Source organism: Eptatretus burgeri, chromosome 6 (assembly GCF_056783735.1).
Source record: "Eptatretus burgeri isolate ZD-2024b chromosome 6, Ebu_testis_v1, whole genome shotgun sequence".
NCBI lineage: Eukaryota > Metazoa > Chordata > Myxini > Myxiniformes > Myxinidae > Eptatretus > Eptatretus burgeri.
In genome coordinates, this window is record NC_140966.1 from 85,135,291 (window position 1) to 85,154,376 (window position 19,086).

Consider the following 19,086-nt stretch of genomic DNA (forward strand, 5'->3'; position numbering starts at 1 on the left):
CAGCGTTGGAATACCAAGTCCAGCGGTGAGCTTGTGGGCGCTGAAACCATGAACCAGCCACCCTAAGTCCATGACTTCTTGCAAAGTCAAGGAACTTAGTGCCATTCTGGTTCATAGTTCCTGACCCATGGGGACCAACACATGTCTCATAACCATCCCTATCAGTTCCAGTTGATGCATTGAAATCCCCCAAGACTAGAAGTGTATCTCATTTGGGGCACTGATCAACCACAGACTTGAGCGTGGCGTAGAATGCATCCTTCACAGTGAGATCACTCCGGTGAGATCCGGCCTCCGAACCTCAGAGTGCTGCAATACCAATGTTCAAACGCTTGAGCTCAAATAATAACAGAGACCCATAATCATCCTCTCTTGGGGATCGGACATTCCAGGCACCCACCAAAGGGACCGCCTCAGGTTAACCCAAGGAGACCGCCGTCTGGTGGACAAAATCTCAGTATAACCCTGACACACACTACTCAAATCTGACCCAGGGATGTTACCCCGTGGTTTCCCTCCTATCATCAAAGATCGGGGGTCCCGAAGGCTTTGCCCCAATCCCGTCATCCGGTGAGCTGCCCTGTGGAGGACAGCTGCACAAGAGGGACTCCCACAGAGTGGGTTTTCAATTTTCTTTGCATTTTTCTTGTGTTTTATGGAGTGAAGGGTTTTACAGTGGCCGGAGTGCAAATCCTGCCACCAACCACCTCAAAAAAGTAACCCAATTTCAGGAGGACGTCTGCAGACACAGCTGGACACTAGATATGGATGGCCGTTGGCTCACAAGGAGCTCCTCTGCCCTTTAACAGGTTTTGTATTTAATCCTCCTGGGTGTCCATATCCAGACACTCTCCTCACCAGGAAAACTGATGGGGGAGATGGTTTAGTCACCGGCTCACTTACTCACTGACTGATATTAAAGATCGCAATTTTCCGGGTGTCATAGAAAGCTAAAACTTTGCGTGCCGATGGACATCGAAGCCAGTACACCAGATAAATTCACAGAATTGTCCGAAACCATCGATAAATGAAAATATAATTAAATGAAAAAAATTAATGGAAAAAAATGAAAAAATAAATAGGGGAAAAAAATGAAAAAATTGTGGGTGAGCGACCCGAGGCAATGGGGAAGCACAGTAATTTTGTGTGCTAACGGACATCGAAGCCGATACACTGGGAAAAATCACAGAACCATTGGAAAGTGTCCATAAATGGCGATATATAAATGGAGAAAATTTTCTAAAATGAAATGGTGAGCGACCCGAGACAATGGGGAGGTACGGTTCGTTATTGCTTACAATGTGTAAGCAAACCCTGCTAATGTATATATATATATATATATATATATATATATATATATATATATATATATATATATATATATATATATATATATATATATATATTTTTTTTTTTTTTTTTAATACAGCGAGCATTATACAGCTAATCAGTGTAACAGCGAATGGATGACAGCCATCCTTGCCAAATATTGTTACGGATCTGGAAACCATTTGCATTCAACATACAGGTCCCAAAAGTGAGTTATCCCGTTAAGTACATTTGTAGTCAGATCCCTTTCCTTTTTGTCTCGTGGGAGAATCAAAAACGTGCATTGCAACTTCTTTTAGTTAGGTTTTTAATCTTTACATCCAAGACCATCCAACAAACCATCGAAGACCATCCAACAAACAAACTGACAACACCATTGAACAAGCGCTTCACCCGCCCAACCGGCGACTCGCTGTTTCGAGGCAAAATCTTTGTGAAGTACCTTTTTGGGTGAGTCCGCACGTGTGGAGTGGGCGAGCTTCCCGGTATGGCCGAAACCTGCCCAGAAAGGACGGTCCCATGGAAGCCCCATCCAATCGGGGGTGAACAGTGACGTCAGTTTCACCAAGGCACCCGGTCGTTTAAATCGCGTAGCTACTGAGGTAAATTGGCTTTAGACAAACAGACCCTACGCTACATGGTTGAGATATTGGCTGTCAGGTGTGATTATTAAATGGCCACATTTGATCCATAGTTGAACATTTAATCCATAGTCAGTAACCACATTAGCTAGTTGTCAGGATTCAAACCAAACTCTTTGCTACTTGGAAATGCATTTTAACAAGCCTTCATGGTTTTTCCTCATTACTTTGAAGCTTACTCGAATCATGTCCTTGGGCGCGCTGTTTCTGCTTTGTTTGTGTTCACAGCATCCGAGGTGCGTCTCACATGACCAGCCAAGAGTCGATAGCCAACATCCTGCTCAGTATGTGAGCCAAACCACCTGAGCATGAATACAGAAATCGTGCCATCTTATTCATGCGTCGAAGGAAAGCCAGCCGTGAAGCCGTGTTCTTACAGGCCATCTCCTAACTACGTTATTTCTCGACCACATGCGTCCCTCACTCCGTACCCGTCCATTCCTCCCAATCTCTCCTGACGTCACACCGAACCGTTCCACCTCCAGGGCGTGGCATGCTCGCACGAAACCCAGGATGGGGAAGCCTCCACCTGCTCGGCACGTTTAGCGAGCTTTTGTTTTAGTTGTTCTAATAAAAGCGCAACTCCATCTTTGCTGGTTTGTAATTCAAAAACATAAGGAAAAGTCACAGGACAATTAGATACTGGGGGAACTTATCCTTAATCCCTACCTAATTGACATGGCACCACCCCTCATGTGGTGACAGTAACACTTAAGCTCAGTTTCCCTACTTATTTACATTGACATGTCTCCTTCACATCCATGGACCAAACAACTCTATTCAATCCTAACTTTCTTATGAAATACCTCCATCTACCCCACAACCGTAACAGTCTTTAAATTGGTAAATTAAGTTGAACCTTTCCTGTCACTTGGGACGTGTACTCTTCCTCGTATCATGAGTACAGTCGTACTCCTTATAGAGCTATGATATGGGGGAAAAATGGCCGCCCATTCAAATGTGCACACAATGATAGGCTGATGAACTACTATAGAGTGAAGTCATAAGCATTTAAAAGCCATACCTTTTATTCTCGAGTGTTTTCTGAACTTCCAACACTTTAAAAAGACGCCAGAATACATCACAAAAGTACCACAACAAGAGATCGCTGAAACGCCAATTTGTACTTCTTCTTCCCCTCTTAAAACAATGTAAAGTTGTTGCCCGAACTACCTCAATAACTACTGAAGCTAAGATTGTGATTCCTACACGAGGAAGTTACTTTGTCTCTGGGCTAGTGCACGCAACCCAAAATAAAAAAATGTATAAAATATTAATCGTTTTATTACAAAAAAAACAATGAACGTAAATGTGAACTCAACCAAACCAGCCCAGAATCGTGAAGTGGGAGGAGGGAATGGACAGTGAACAGAACCATTCCGAAAGCGACACATATCCAAACCATCACCAATATCAACTGAAACAAGTATTAAAACAACTGAATAACATAGATGGATTTAATCCATATCAAAATAACAAAATATATAAAACATTAAGGTTTTTTATTGTATTTTTTAAAAATGATAATCACATCATTTTGCACGTGCGGCAATCCACAAAGTGAACTGAAACAAAATGCAGGATTGGGGGTGGGGAGAATGTCCCGTAAGCTAAATATAATAACATATATGGATTTATTCCACACCAATATAACAAAATTCATATATATATATATATATATATATATATATATATATATATATATATATATATATATATATATATATATATATATATATATATATATAACATGAAGCATTTTATTACTTTAAAAATTGCAAAAACAAGAAAAACCATTTCTATATCCCCCACCAACTTCGTTGGTTGGCGAGGGATAATAATCGGATGAGGTGTGTTTTTCTATCCAAGATGGCCGCCAAACCATGTGACATGTGACTTGTAACGTCATAATTTTTACGATGTATGCAGAGATGATGGAAGATGATAGTTGCAAATTTTTGCTTCGTTTGGTTATGTGATTCCATAGAAAACATTATTTAATATTTTTCTTGAATCCAACATGGCTGCCAAACCATGTGACCTATCAATTAGAAAATATCAAAAGGCACCAGTTCACCACTTGCTTGATATGTGTACCAAATTTCGTAAATATATCTTGAGGGGATTTGTAGTTAAGCTCCGGAAACGAAATGTGATGGACGGACAGACCCCATTTCTATATCCCCCACCAACTTCATTGGTTGGCGGGGGATGAAAAAACATTAAAAAAAAATGCAAAAACACAGAGGAATGAAATCTCAAAAAACAACCAAACACCACTACATTATGATGCCACAATATGACACCACATTCCTCTGATGGATTACCATAATGACATCTTTTGACATTTTACTTTTGTTTTGGGATTGTGATGGATGAAGGAGAATGAAGAATAACACCACATTACGATGTCGCAATACGACACCACAATCCTCTTCTGGTTTCGCATCATGATATCTTTTGACGTTGTTGTATCACAATCCCACAACAAAAGTAAAATGTTTACAAATACTCTCTTTAATAATCGCCTTGCTTGTAAAACAAAAGATTGTGTTTGTTCTTTCAAATCTGTCTCAGTTGTCCTTTCCTTCATTGGTGCAACAAAATGTTCATAATCGCTGGACGGAAAGTTCTTGCCCCCCTAATTACTCTGTGGGTTTGCCAGCACCGCACTCTCTTTTTAGCTTCGGGAATAATTTGTGAGTGCATGCTGAGGGCGTGAACCCGAGCTGAGTTAGTTGTACCAATGAGTAGGTAATGCGGCTGTGGACACAAGGACCCTGCTCAGTGCAATTGCTTCTGCCAATGTCTTTTGTTGCTAAACAACCCATCGGGCCATGGAGTTATCCACAGCACATTTGCCGACAGGGACAGGCATTCACGAGGAATCTGAGTGCTTCCCCTTGTGGTAATCCCTGAATCCCGAGTCCATAACATATGTGTATATATATATATATATATATATATATATATATATATATATATATATATATATATATATATATATATATATATATGATCTGGCAAAACAGTTGCAAATGCTCAACCTATTAGGCACGAGCTCAGAAGAGCTACAGCCCCCGACATCGCCACAGGATTGCACTGCCGCCAATATCAGGAAAATAATTTAATTCTCAATTTTATAGAGCAGTCCACCCCAGAGAGGGAACATTCACAGACACGTGTGTCGGGCTTTTTAGCACTCATCAGTGTGGGGCAGAAGCTTTTCTGCTAAGCTCAAGCATAATAGGTGGAGTCTGCAACTGTTTAGCTGGAAAAGCCGTTTAAAATATAAATTGTTCCGAGCTGCTCCCAGAAATGTACCACAGACAGGTTAATGTGTGTAAGGCATTTCATTTCCTGTTGGTCAGGGATGCATGCAGCAACAGCTAGTCTGACACTTGCTTCCTGGTACCCAGTAATGGGGTCTGTCCACCCCGTTCCCAAACTACTCCCTCAGTTTTGGGGCTAGCCTCACCAAACTTTCTGTGGAAGCTTTTGGGATCCCAGGGGTATCCGAAAATGAGTGGAAGGTTTCATAAATTTCTCAATACAATTACGATTTTGAGTCTCCACCCATACGAAGTCTCTGTCTCTGTCTCTGTCTCTGTCTCTGTCTCTGTCTCTGTCTCTGTCTCTGTCTCTGTCTCTGTCTCTGTCTCTGTCTCTGTCTCTCTCTCTCTCTCTCTCTCTCTCTCTCTCTCTCTCTCTCTCTCTCTCTCTCGCTCTCTCTCTCTCTCTCTCTCCCCCGCCCCCCCCCACATGTAAACTCATTCACAGGTTCAGCATTAGCAGTTTCACCATTTACTGCATGTAGAAACATTTGCTGGTTCGGCAATTTCTCAATACAATTGAGATTTTGCGTTTCCACACGTACGACGCCGATCTTTCTCCCAAAGATGGAAAAAAAACAAAGAGGAGGAATCCAGTCTATCAATAAATTGTGCAGTGGATTAAATCCTCCATGTGCAGACACATTAGGGGGTTCCACATTCACCGCTTCGGCATTATCTGTGTCTAGACTTTTCCATCAACATCAAACCACGTTCGAATGAGACTTTTTGCTATTTTTCTGTGATAACCAATTTCCTTCATCATGGCACATCAGAACCGATCCCCCCTCCCAGCAACACCATCACCATTGTAATCAGCTTCCTCATCATCATTACAGGTACATTGATTTTACACAGTACTACTCCCACAGTTTTGTAGCCAGCCCCACCAAATTTTCTGTAAAGCTTTTTGGGGTCCCTGCACATGTCCTGAAGTGGGTGGGAGTTTTCATAAAAGTTCTCAAAACTTTTTTTGTTGAGATTTTGGGCTCGTAGTACAGTGTATATATACAGGGTGTCCCTAAAAAATGACATCATTTGAAACTTGAATTATCTAAGTAACTACATGTCCCAAGCAAACGAAAGTGAATAGGCTTCATGTCGAACAACAAAATATTTATTTATCAAAATTCGAACAAGAGTATCAGAGGGATGTAGATTTTATAACCGTTTTCTCAAAACTTCACAAATGTTCAATATGCGCACCACCTGTGACACGACACACGTCAAGTCGGTGGTCCAGCTCCTGCCAAACACGCTGTAGCATGTCTTGTGTAACATTCTCCAGCACCTCAGTGATTCTCTGCTTAAGTTCCTCTCGGCTTGAAGGAAGAGGGGGGATATAAACCAGTCCTTTCACATAGCCTCATATAAAAAAATCACAAGGTGTCAAGTCAGGTGAACGTGGTGGCCATTTCAACAGCACATTGTCATTATCACTGGCATGCCCAATCCATCTTCCTGGGAGATTCTCATTGAGATAAGAATTAAACATTCAACTTAATTAGTTTTTACACATTTTGTTAAAATTTGAGATCATTTGAGTGAGAATTAGCTATGTTATTAGACTACGAAATGATGTCATTTTTTTAGGGACACCCTGGATATAGATAGATAGATAGATAGATAGATAGATAGATAGATAGATAGATAGATAGATAGATAGATAGATATGTTCTGCACACTGTTTATTTATTTTTTCCTCTCCAAATTTTTTTTTTTTTTAAAGCAATGACAAGCTTGTCATAACATCCACTCCACTGTGTGTTATATCATCCAATTAGGCTTGAAATGAATGCCTGCATTGAAATAATAGATGCGATATAGAAATTTGGGTGGGACATGCAAACTTGGTGCGATTCACAAAGAGAATGTGGATTGCATGTAAAAGTGCTCAGGTGTGTCCTATTAAGATGTCTTATTGCAGATATTTACCTTTAATAACCCATTGCATGTGTTGTGCATCTCTGAATCTGTTTATGTCTCCATAATATGTTGCATTAAACCATCAGGGTTGCCCCGCCAGCATCCATGTCGGCGATTTAAAATCCCCTTTTGCGAATCGGTCATTTATTGTGTTCTCTCCTGCTGTACAAGTCAAAGCCTTTACATTTACTGTGTTATCTAATCGGTACTTTTGTTCAATCGCTTCACTGGTTTGGCGATTGAAGATTCCATCCTGTTTGTACATTGATGTCTCGCATCCTGGATCTAGAAGGCCACCCATAGCCTTCCTATTTGTATATTTTGAAAACTCTCCGCTGGTTGAGCTTTCATGCCAAGGCTAAAAAAAGGTCCCTCGCACGATTCGATAGAAGGGGAGGCAAAAACCGATTTCAATCTCAGTGTTTTATATTGACTCCATTTTGTACCTCATTCGTTCACGTAGGAAATGAGCTGTGATGTTGTCACTTGTAAATTATCCCTCAACGACTACACGCAGGTCGCCGGCACACGAGGGTCGACAATTTTATTTCGAGACGGAGATACTGATGGATCTTTAACTTCCACGAGCTAAATGCAGACGGAGAAGGCTGTCTTTACTTCTCCAACCGAGGTGTATGCGGTGCTGGCAGTGCATCAGAAAGGCGGTTCTCAGTTAAATTAGAGTCCATTGGGCATTGAAAACCCTGGATAGCTCACCAGCGAGCACGACACTGAGACTGCACTTTCACAGCTCGATTTCCTTTCTGCTACTGGACAAATATAACATTAAGATATTTTTAATATGATAAACGTTTTTCTTGCAGTGATCTTAGAAATAGATCAAATAGATAATTTACATCATCTTGTTTTTTTTCTCTTCTCAAATATGCTATGCGTATGAATGGTCATGTTCATCAATATTGGACCACTCTTTCCCAAATTACAATTGAACAATATTCATATTAAAGTGAGGATTGGTCATGAAAATCACGTGATGTATGGAATTGAGTTGGTGTTGTCTCGAAAGATTGATTTAGAAACCATGTAAACACACTGCCTTCAAGATTGGTTTTAGGATTCTGGAGTTACAACCAGTCATAAAACACAGCTTTACCATATCAATGGCATGACTATTGAAATACGGACAAGGATAGCGTAGCACCGAAGATGGATACAACTCTTCTTTGAGCTGTCTACCCTGGGTTTCAATCGAGATCCAGCTATAAACTACCACCCTGGTGTTCCTCAATGTGTGCACCGTCCATCAAAAAGAAGTTATGCCGGAGGACAGATTGGCCGCCGCTGGTCTTGGTGGATGTTAATGATCCTACGGTGTTTTTCGCCAAGTGCAGGTGAGTTATCGGTGTCGGCACCCTGAACAAAGTATTAATTCTTGCCCAAATCACCTTCGTTTGAACGGACAGCCAGTTTGTGAAGTACTTGGACCAAACAAAACTTCCCTGTCCGACCTCACAAGAATGTGGGAATAATTTGGGATATTGTAGTAGTAGTAGTACTGTACAATGTACTGTTTAAGTTTCTCCACAAACTTTATGATCTACTATGACTTGCATAATGGCCCCAATTATTTCCACCTTGTGAGGTCGGCCCAGTGTGACAAGTTCAAAACCCTCTGGAGTGAACCGAGACTGAAACCACTCCAGTGTTTTGAACTTGTTACCCTGGTAAGGTTTTGGGCACCTGGCTTTGGGTGATTGCTTTAACATCCACCAACTCTTGCTAACAGACAGGACACCCAGCTCAACGTCCATCCGAGGTATGGTCACCGACTGATGCCTCACCTATAGCTTGCGAAGCACCATTCTGACAGTCTATAGTCAGCTCAGGAATCTAACTCGGACCAGGGCCAGCTATGTAGAACACCGATTTCCCCGTCGAATAGGATAGAAACACCCCATCAGGCATTTTTAAAGATCCATGAATTTTAAAAGTGATCCCCTTGAGCAATGCTTCACCACACCATGATCATCAGGAGAATGTAATCACACAGTGAGTTTGTATCTGTCTTCTGGTCCGAAGGAGACCGTGCCTCTGCTGTCAAAGACCAAAAGGATTGATCCTCGTAATTACAACGTGGAATCGATATTTGTCCTCAAATTGATTGCATTTATCAAACTTTGATTGTGCGAGTAAACGAAACTCGTTAGCACAAGTGTGATCGAGCAAATGCAGTTCAGAGCTTTGGCTTTGTTTAATTGTTGCCATCGGTTTAAAGATTTCAAATAGTTTCACTTTGAATATCATTATCTTCTCTGGATTGTCCACTATTCACAAATGAGTGATTTAAATGATTTTTTTTCCTTCCTTAAAGTTTTATTTGTTTTTGTTTTTTTAAATAATCTATTTATTTATTAATTTACTTGGTTATTTGTAGGTATCCTTCGCGATGCAGATCAGTTCATTCCTCTCTATCCAGATCCTGATGAAGTTGAACAATGTGCCCAAAGTGTACATATGTCCGTTTTCCTGCCATTTATCATTCCTTTAGTAGATTGTCAAAATGTCGTTTACGAATCATTGGCTTTATTTATGGTCATCAATGTACCATGATCTTGATAGCACGTCGATGCTGCCTCAGCAACTGGATAAGGTGACTACCAGGCAAGGGTTATGCTGGGTGGTTTGTTTTGCTGGGTGCTTTGGTTGTGCTGCGTGGTTTGGTTATGCTGGGTGGTTTGGTTATGCCGGGTGGTTTGGTTCTGCTGGGTGGTTTTGATTATGATAGGTTGGTTTGGTTATGCTGGGTTGGCATGGTTATGCTGGATGGTCTGGTGATACTGGATGGTCTGGTGATGCTGGATGGTCTCGTTATGCTGGGTGGTCTCGTTATGCCAGGTGGTTTGGTTATGCTGGGTGGTCCGGTTATTCCGGGTGGTTTTGGTTATGCCGGTGATCTGGTTATGCTGGATGATCTGGATATGCCGGGTGGTTTTGGATATGCTGAGTGGTTTTGGCTATGCTGGGTGGTTTTGGATATGCTGGGTGGTTTGGTTATGCTTGGTGGTTTGATTATGCTGGGTGGTTTGGTTATACTGGGTGCTGGCTGGTCCGGTTATGCCGGGTGGGTTTGGTTATGCCAGAGGCCGGGCGGTCCAGTTATCTCGGGTGGTTTGGATTTTCCAGGTGGTTTAGTTTTTCCGGGTGGTCCGGTTATGCCAGGTGATTTTGGTTATGCCAAGTGATTTTGGTTATGCCAGGTGGTCTGGTTGTGCCGGGTGGTCTGGTTATGCTGGGTGGTTTCGGTTATTCTGGGTGGTTTGGTTATTCTGGGTGTTTTGGTGATGCCGGGTTGTTTATGCTGGGTGCCGGGTGATCTGGTAATGCTGGTTGGTTTGGGTATGCTGGGTGGTTTGGTTATGCTGGTTGGTTTAGTGATGCTGGGTGGTTTGGTTATGCTGGGTTGTTTTGGATATGCTGGGTGGTTTTGGCTATGCTGGGTGGTTTTGGATATGCTGGGAGGTTTGATTATGCTGGGTGGTTTGGTTATACTGGGTGCTGGGTGGTCCGGTTATGCCGGGTGGGTTTGGTAATGCCAGAGGCCAGGTGGTCCGGTTATCTCGGGTGGTTTGGATTTTCCAGGGGGTTTGGTTTTTCCGGGTGGTCCGGTTATGCCAGATGATTTTGTTTATGCCAGGTGATTTTGGTTATGCCAGGTGGTTTGGTTATGCCGGGTGGTCTGGTTATGCTGTGTGGTTTTGGTTATGCGGGTGGTCTTGGTTTTGCCGGGTGCTGGGCGGTCCAGTTATGCAGGGAGGTTTGGTTGTGCTGGCTGGTTTTGGTTGTGCCGGATAGTTTTGGTTTTGCCGGGTGGTTTTGGTTATGCCGGGTGGTCTTGGTTATGCTGGGTTGGTCTGGTTATGTTGGTCAGGTCAGGTCAGGTATGGGAGCATGTGCCAGAACAGTGAGTCGCTGCGTCCACTTTCCGCCGGTACTCCAGGGGCCTCCGTCTAGCCATCCCCCAGGCAGATGCCAGGCCCATCCCCATCTCCTTCAGATGATGGTCAACGTGCTGCAACCACGAGGCACGTGGTCGGCCTACTGGCCGCCTCCACTCATGAGACTCCCTCGCTGAGAGAATCTGGTGAGTAGGATCAGCATCAGGAAAATGAGCCACATGTCCATACAGCCGCAACTGACGCTCACGGACTATGCAGGTAACAAATCTCATTTGAGTCTCTCTCAGCAACCTCTCGTTGGACACAAAATCCGACCAGCGATAGCCAAGGATTCTCCGAAGAGACCTGGTACCAAAGGAATTAAGTCTCCATCTCAGATCCTTGGTCAGAGTCCAAGTCTCACATCCATAGAGCAAGACTGTAAGTACCAAGGACCTGAAGACTCGGACTTTCATCCTCCCACACAGGTACCGGCAGCGCCACACCCCATGATCCAGTGAATCCATCACTCCCCAGGCCCGACCCAGACGTCTATTGACCTCTGACTCAAAGCCAGCAGAGACATGAATATCACTGCCAAGGTAAGTGAATCTCTCCACGACCTCAACATCCTCACCACAAACAGACACAGACAGGATAGCAGCATCCAAGATGTCACCGAAACCCTGGATCTTCGTTTTCACCCAAGAAACCCGTAATCCCAGCAGATCCGACTCCTCACTCAGCACCTCGAGGGCCCCCAAAAGGATATCTAAAGTCTCCGCAAGGAAGACTGCATCATCTGCAAAATCAAGGTCCGAGATCTTGACATTCCCAAACGATGCACCGCAGCTTGATCTCTCCGACATTCTCCCTAAAATCCAGTCCATACAAGTGCTGAAAAGTGTGGGGGCCAGTACACACCCCTGACGAACTCCAGTAACAACTGGAAATAAGTCAAAGATGGTACCACCACACTTCACAGCACTCTCAGTACCAGAGTAGAGTTCAGACATCAGATCGATCAGTTTTGGTGGCACCCCACGAAGACCAAGAATCCTCCAGAGGACATCCTGATTCACTGAATCGAACGCTTTACAGAGATCAACATAGGCTGCAAGCAGCCCCTGCCAAAACTCTCATCTGTGTTCAGTGAGGACAAGAAGAGCAAGGATACGGTCAATCGTTGACCTCTTTGGTGTAAAGCCTGACTGCTCTGGACGCTGGTGCTCAAGCAGATGGTGGCGAACCCTATCAAGAATAATCCGAGCGAAGACCTTGCCCGGCACTGAGAGCAGCGTCACCCCTCGGTAGTTGTTGCAGACTTGGCGATCACCATTCCCTTCCCAGAGAGGAACGACAAGGCCCCTCTTCCAGTCAGTTGGGATGATGCCTGTGTTCCAGGCAGAGCACAAAACTGCATGCAACGACATGAGTGCAGCATTTCCACCAGCCTTGAGAAGTTCAGCATGGATGCCACAGATCCCTGGAGCTTTGCCCCGTTTCAACCGGTTCACCGCAGCCCGTGTTTCCACAAGCGAAGGTGGACCACAGTTGATTTGAGGGTCAGCAACAGGGATTGTAATACCCTTGACGTCCAACTCGACAGCTGGGGGATCAGCCTGGTACAACCGCTCAAAGTAACCGGCCCAGCGGGCCTTCACTTCAGACTCCTCTGTAAAGAGCCTACCACTCTCTGCTCTAATTGCAGTGCTCCGAGGGATGGGCTTGGATGAACGCAATGCGCGAATTCCCATATAAGCGGGACGAGAATCACCTGTCCACAGGTGATGCTCTACCCCCTCACAGATTCCTCACACATAGGCCTCCTTGTCCACCCTTAGTGCACGTACAGTTTTACGCCTCAGCTCCCTGAACAGCTCAGCTCTGCCATTCAGCCTGGCCCTGCGACTCTGGTCAATGGTGTCCAGTGTCCCTTGAGAGACAAAATTCTTCTTTGGTCTGCGGTGAGTTCCAAGATATCCACCGGCAACATCAAGGACGGTGGTCTTGAAGGCACTCCACAACTCTTCAGGACCCCTCAAAGCACCCAGACCCCACAAGTGTCCACTCAGCCTGTTCGCAAACTCCTCAGCTACACTCTCATCCCTGAGCTTACCAACATCCAGCCTAGGCTGGGATGGTACCATTCTCCAGGATTTAAGGTGCAGCTTTAGAGTTGCTACAACAAGCCTGTGGTCAGTATTGAGGCACTGAGCACTCCGGTAGACCCTGCAGTTCTGGATCATCCTCCAGTGACCGTCAATGAGGACATGGTTAATCTCCTTTGCCATACCGCCAGCGTTGGAATACCAAGTCCAGCGATGAGCTTGTGGGCGCTGAATCCATGAACCAGCCACCCTAAGTCCATGACTTCTTGCTAAGTCAAGGAACTTAGTGCTATTCAGGTTCATAGTTCCTGACCCATGGGGACCAACACACATCTCATAACCATCCCTATCAGTTCCAGTCGATGCATTGAAATCCCCCAAGACTAGAAGTGTATCTCGTCTGGGGCACTGATCAACCACAGACTCGAGTGTGGCGTAGAATGCATCCTTCACGGTGAGATCACTCGCCTCCGTCGGAGCATAAACAGAGACCAGGGAAATGACACCTAAGGAGTGACGAATCCTTAATCTCATAATATGCTCGTTGACTGGTGTTACCTCAATTATCATTGGGGTCAGCTTATTGGACACAGCTACAGCAACTCCTTGGGTATGGTAACCATCAGAGTGACCAGACCAATAGTAGGTGTACCCACCCGCCATTATCTCGCCGCAATCCGGTCTCCGAACCTCAGAGAGAGCTGCAATCCTTATGTCCAAATGCTTGAGCTCAGATGATAACAGAGACAGGTGATCATCCTCTCTTAGGGATAGGACATTCCAGGCACCCACCCGAAGGCACCGCCTCAGGTTAACCCAAGGAGGCCGTCGTCTGGTGGACGACACCTCAGCACCACTCTAACACACTCTCCCGCAATCTGACCCAGGGATGTTACCTCGTGGTTTCCCTCCTTTCATCAAAGATTGGGGGTCCCGAAGGCTTTGTCCCAATCCCGTCATCCGGTGAGCTGCCCTGCGAAGGGAAGCTGCACAGGATGTACTCCCACGGAGTGGGCTTTCAGATTTTTTTGCGTTTTGCGGAATGAAGGGTTTTACGATGGCCGGAGTGCAAATCCTGCCACCAACCTTCTCATAAAAAGTAACCCAACTGCAGGAGGACGTCCGCAGACACAGTTGGGCACTAGATATGGATGGCCGTTGGCTCACAAGGAGCTCCTCCGCCCTTTGATAGGTTTTGTTTTTAATCCTGCTGGGTGTCCATATCCAAACACCCTCCTTACCAGAAAACCTGGTAGGGGAGACGGTTTCGTCACCAACAACCCGAGCATGGAACAGGTTAGTACAGGTTTACATGGTACCTGTAGCAGGTCACAGATCTAACTTGACCTGACAAACGATGGGTTGGTTATGCTGGGTTGGTCTGATTATGCTGAGTAGTCTGGTTATGCTGGGTAGTCTGGTTATGCTGGGTGGTTTTTTTTGCTGGGTCATCTGTTTACGCTGTTTGCCGGATGATCTGTTTATGCTGGGTGCCGGGTGGTCTGTTCCTGCTGTTTTCCGCGTGGTCTGTTTATGCTACGTGCCAGGTGATCTGTTTTTGCTGGGTGCCGGGTGGTCTGTTCCTGCTGGGTGTCGGGTCGTCTGGTTATGCCATGTGGTTTGGTTATTCTGGGTGATTTGATTATGCAGGGTGGTTTGGTTATGCTGGATAGTCTGGTTATGCTGGTGGTTTTGGTTATTCCGGGTGATTTGATTATGCAGGGTGGTTTGGTTATGCTGGGTGGTCTGGTTATGCTGGGTTCCGGGTGGTCCGGTTATGCTGGGTGCAGGGTGCCAGGTGGTGTGGTTATGCTGGGTGCGAGGTGGTCCGGTTATGCTGGGTGGTTTGGTTATGCTGGGTGTTCTGGTTATGCTGGTTGTTCTGGTTATTATTGGTGGTTTCATTATGCTGTGTGTTATGGTTATGTTTTCTGGTTTGGTCATGCTTGGTGGTTTTGGTTATGATGTGTGGTTTTTTTATGTTGGGTGGTCTGGTTATGCGGGTTATTCTTGGTGATTTCATTTTGCTGGGTGTCCTGGTTACGTAGTATATTTTGGTTTATAGGATGGGTTGTTTGGTTAAACTGTGTGGTTTGGTTATGTTTTCTGGTTTGGTCATGCTTGGTGGTTTTGGTTATGCTCATTGGGTTATTTGCCATTGCCTTTCCAGCAGTCAGTTAATGTAGGAATGTATAAATTGTTCAGGGTGCCAATGGTAACTCGCCTCCTCTTCGTGAAACACACCATCGGATATTTAACGGTCTCCAACTACCAGTGCTGGCAAATGTGTCCTCCGGCTTAACGTCCTTTCATGGAGGCGGCTTATTATGTGGTTTAACATTCAAACTCACACGAGACAGCTCAAAGGAGTTTTTGCAAACCCATAACCATAACCTATTCTCACATCTTTAACTTTTACCTGCAACCTATTATTGGAAGGTGTTGTTAATTTTATCCTGCTTTTAAAAGCATGTGGAATTCTAACAAAGCATCCAAACACTGCTTTTTCAGCTCGACCCTAGCATCGAATCCAAAGACCTTTCTCACAGTGAATATACTACAGAACTTCAACTGTGCACCATGTCGAACCAAGCCCTGCATTTCAGCAGAATTTGTGGAACCAGTTCCGACAGCCATGGCTTCATACAGGTGGACTCATGCATACTTTCGTGTTAAATTTGTTCACAGTAGGCATTGCGTTAATGAACAGTTACCTGCTAACAGCTGCTGCCTTACCCCAGCAGGTATGATGTCTGCCCGACAACCCAGGCATTGATGCTCTAAGCGTCCACCCACTCACTTGAAGTGTCAGTTCGACGTATTCTGCAAGACAAGGCTAACCCTTGGTGAAGAATGCAATGCATTCCATATTTTTAAAATAAACATTGTAGGATGTCGTAATTAGATGTAATCTCTGAACATGAAGCAGTAAGCAGAGAGGCAGTGAGACCCTGAGGGTGCCAGGTGAGGTGTATAATGAGAATGCCCTTAGCACCGTTTGGTGAGATGCAGACTGGGAGTCAGACAGATTCTGTGCAGACATCCAGCACACTGGATTTCTTCCTTCCCACCCTCGAGCAGTAAATCTTTGTATTTTTGAATATCATTGCCTTCGTTCATTGAACTAGGCATTTCAGGGAAAACAAACCACGTTATCTTTGTGAACGAGAAAGGGTGAATTAATGTTCCCTCGAAAGAAAGGGTTGAGAGAACACTGGCTCTTGAAAAAAAAAAAAACGAGAGATATAAGAATTGCTGGCACAATCCCCAATGGGACTTTTCATAATCGTTAAAATGGAATTTTAACAAGATCGATTGTTTGAGTTTAATTTACCAGGGCATTTGGAGCCACATGTGAAATGATAATAGAGTAAGGTGGGGCAAGAGCCCGAACTACCCCTTGCTTGTGTGTATGTCTGCCTGTATATATATATATATATATATATATATATATATATATATATATATATATATATATATATATATATATATATATATATATATATATATATATATATATATATATATATATATATATGTCTGTATAAGAGTACCAGGGAGACTATACACATACAGTACACTGACTGTTTTCCATTTGAAATGTGAGAGCCACCTGGTGTGATACACACACAATATTTAATATGTAACCAGAACCGAGGAGGTCATATGGCGGTGCACTCCACTGTATGTGGAACTATTTTGAGCTACCATGCAATCTGTGTGTGGGATGAACGAACTTGGCTATTTTTATTTGTGGTAGAAAGTAGAAACTCCTTTTGCTTGGACAAGTTGTGACAGACAGACAGACAGACAGACGGACATAGAGACCAGCAGACAGCGGTATAATATGCGATTATAAGCTGCTGTTGTAGGTTCCCATCATGTTGCCATTCCATGCACGTTTCCCCCCATTTATAGCTCACGGAGCAAGATTCTTTTATTTCCTATGAAATTGAGGCTCATGGAAGAGCGAGACGGCAGGATGGAGAAAGACAACACACCGACAATGGGGCAGAGGGGCAACAAACAGGGGGAATGAATGGACAGTAAAAAAGGAATGTGGGGGCGGGGGAACTCAGGCACAATGGAATTTGGCCTAAGAGAGAATGCAGTCAAAACAAGGACACATGAACCCAGTACAAAGGTACACGTGAAGGTAATCAACTAGGCAGGTAAATGAATTACAATGACAAATTAACATTGAAAATGAACAAAAACTGTTAAACAGGACATTTCCAGAACAGGCATCATCCTGAAATTATCAGGGCAGAGAGTATCGCATCTGGTCAGGAAGAAACCTGGAACCTCACTCACGAGTTTGGACGTCATCAACGATTAGACAATTGAATAGTACTGAGCACTATCGACATCTTTGGCGACATAATGAGATTGTGAAGAAGCTATTTTGGCACTAGTGTCAATGTTTGAGTAAAAGTTTAAGCAATTACGTGAGTGTGTGAAGGCAGTAGGAGAAAGAATAAGCAAATAAATGAGTTCATATTGAATGCTGCTGTTTGCTCTCTTTAACTTGATTGTCCTTTCCATATTGACAGGCAACGATGTGTGACCACAGTTACTATCGGGCAGATTCAAAAGAGCCTCTTGATGAAGAATTAGTAAATGGGATTCCACAATTCTACAACATGAGTCCAAGCTCCATGTCTTGATCTCAACAACTCCAGTTGGATAAGGAGTACAATTAAAACAGGAATTTCTCCACATTATCAGAGATGAACCTCACAAGATCTACTTACGCTTCATGTTAAGAGTTTAAACACTTGAGATGTAGGGGACAGGTACGTTTGGAATGAGGACTTTCAAAACAATAAAAAAGAAATGACACTTGTATTGCTAAAGAGGAGACCATGAAAGAACACCTACCAAAGGAAAAACCTGATCAGTCTTCATCAAGTTTGTAAGAGTAGAGGGTGGAGAAGGGATCAGAAAGGAGAAAGGAATGAAGAACATCTCAGGAAGTCTGGATTTCTAATGAGTCTGATGGTGGGCTCTTTCACTTTCTTTTTGGATCACTACCTGTGTCACGGTTCATTAAATAAGTTGAAGTATTGTAAGAAATTAGTGCATTTAATGGCTGAGAAGCAAAATCCTTGTCTCCTCGCATGCCTCTGTCCCAATGCTTTGGGTTTGACCAGAAAAAATGTTCAATTACTGCACAATATAATTGCAGGAATTGACCGACAGTTGTGGAAACATTCATGTCAGCTCAATTTTTTTTTTGAGAAACCAGACAAAAGCCAATAGTAGTTTCTCACTGAGGGAAGCTGGTAACATCACCACCTGTTTGATCCCATTTTTTGTCGGCTATCCGGTTTGTAACAAAACAAAAAATGTTTGGAGAAAAATCTGCAACTGGAAGTGGCTCTGGCTTATCTAATAGTCTTGATGGTCATTACTCCATACACGTGAAGCAAAAAAGCGGGGTTAAGCAATTGGTTCACTTCTGCCTGTCCGTCCATCCATCCATCGGTCCACAAGGTCAGTTTATGATCGAGGAACAAGTTCATTTCACTTGAATGTTACATTTTGAACTCAAATTGGAAAACGAAACTGTAGTTTATCAGTACATGGGCTCTGAATTTGACCCATGTCATAAAGGATGTCATAAAGGACACAAACAATAGGCATGAAGAACTGTGTTAAATGAGGTGGTGTATTAGCTACTGCGTCAATGGCGGTAAACTTCCAGAATTTATTTCTTTGTACGACCTTTACAATGTTTATTTTATTTCAATTTAATTATACACTTGAAAAATGTAGAACACACATTACCTTCTTAATGCTTCCAAAAACCTCCAGTTTTACAATATTTGGACATGTTATATAAGGTGTT

General features: G+C 43.7%; 1 long non-coding RNA gene across 2 annotated transcripts in view; it reads left to right on the top strand.

Moving 5' to 3' along the window:
• The window catches only part of LOC147025231 (uncharacterized), a 47,804-nt gene that overhangs the window by 14,887 nt on the left and 13,831 nt on the right, over window positions 1-19,086 (top strand). Inside the window, exons 2-3 of one of the 2 annotated variants that reach the window (XR_015059400.1) lie at window positions 15,747-15,884; window positions 15,980-16,081. This is a non-coding gene — a long non-coding RNA (uncharacterized LOC147025231). The remainder of the gene's footprint in view (window positions 1-15,746; window positions 15,885-15,979; window positions 16,082-19,086) is intronic. The other variant, XR_015059401.1, reaches the window with a different exon arrangement.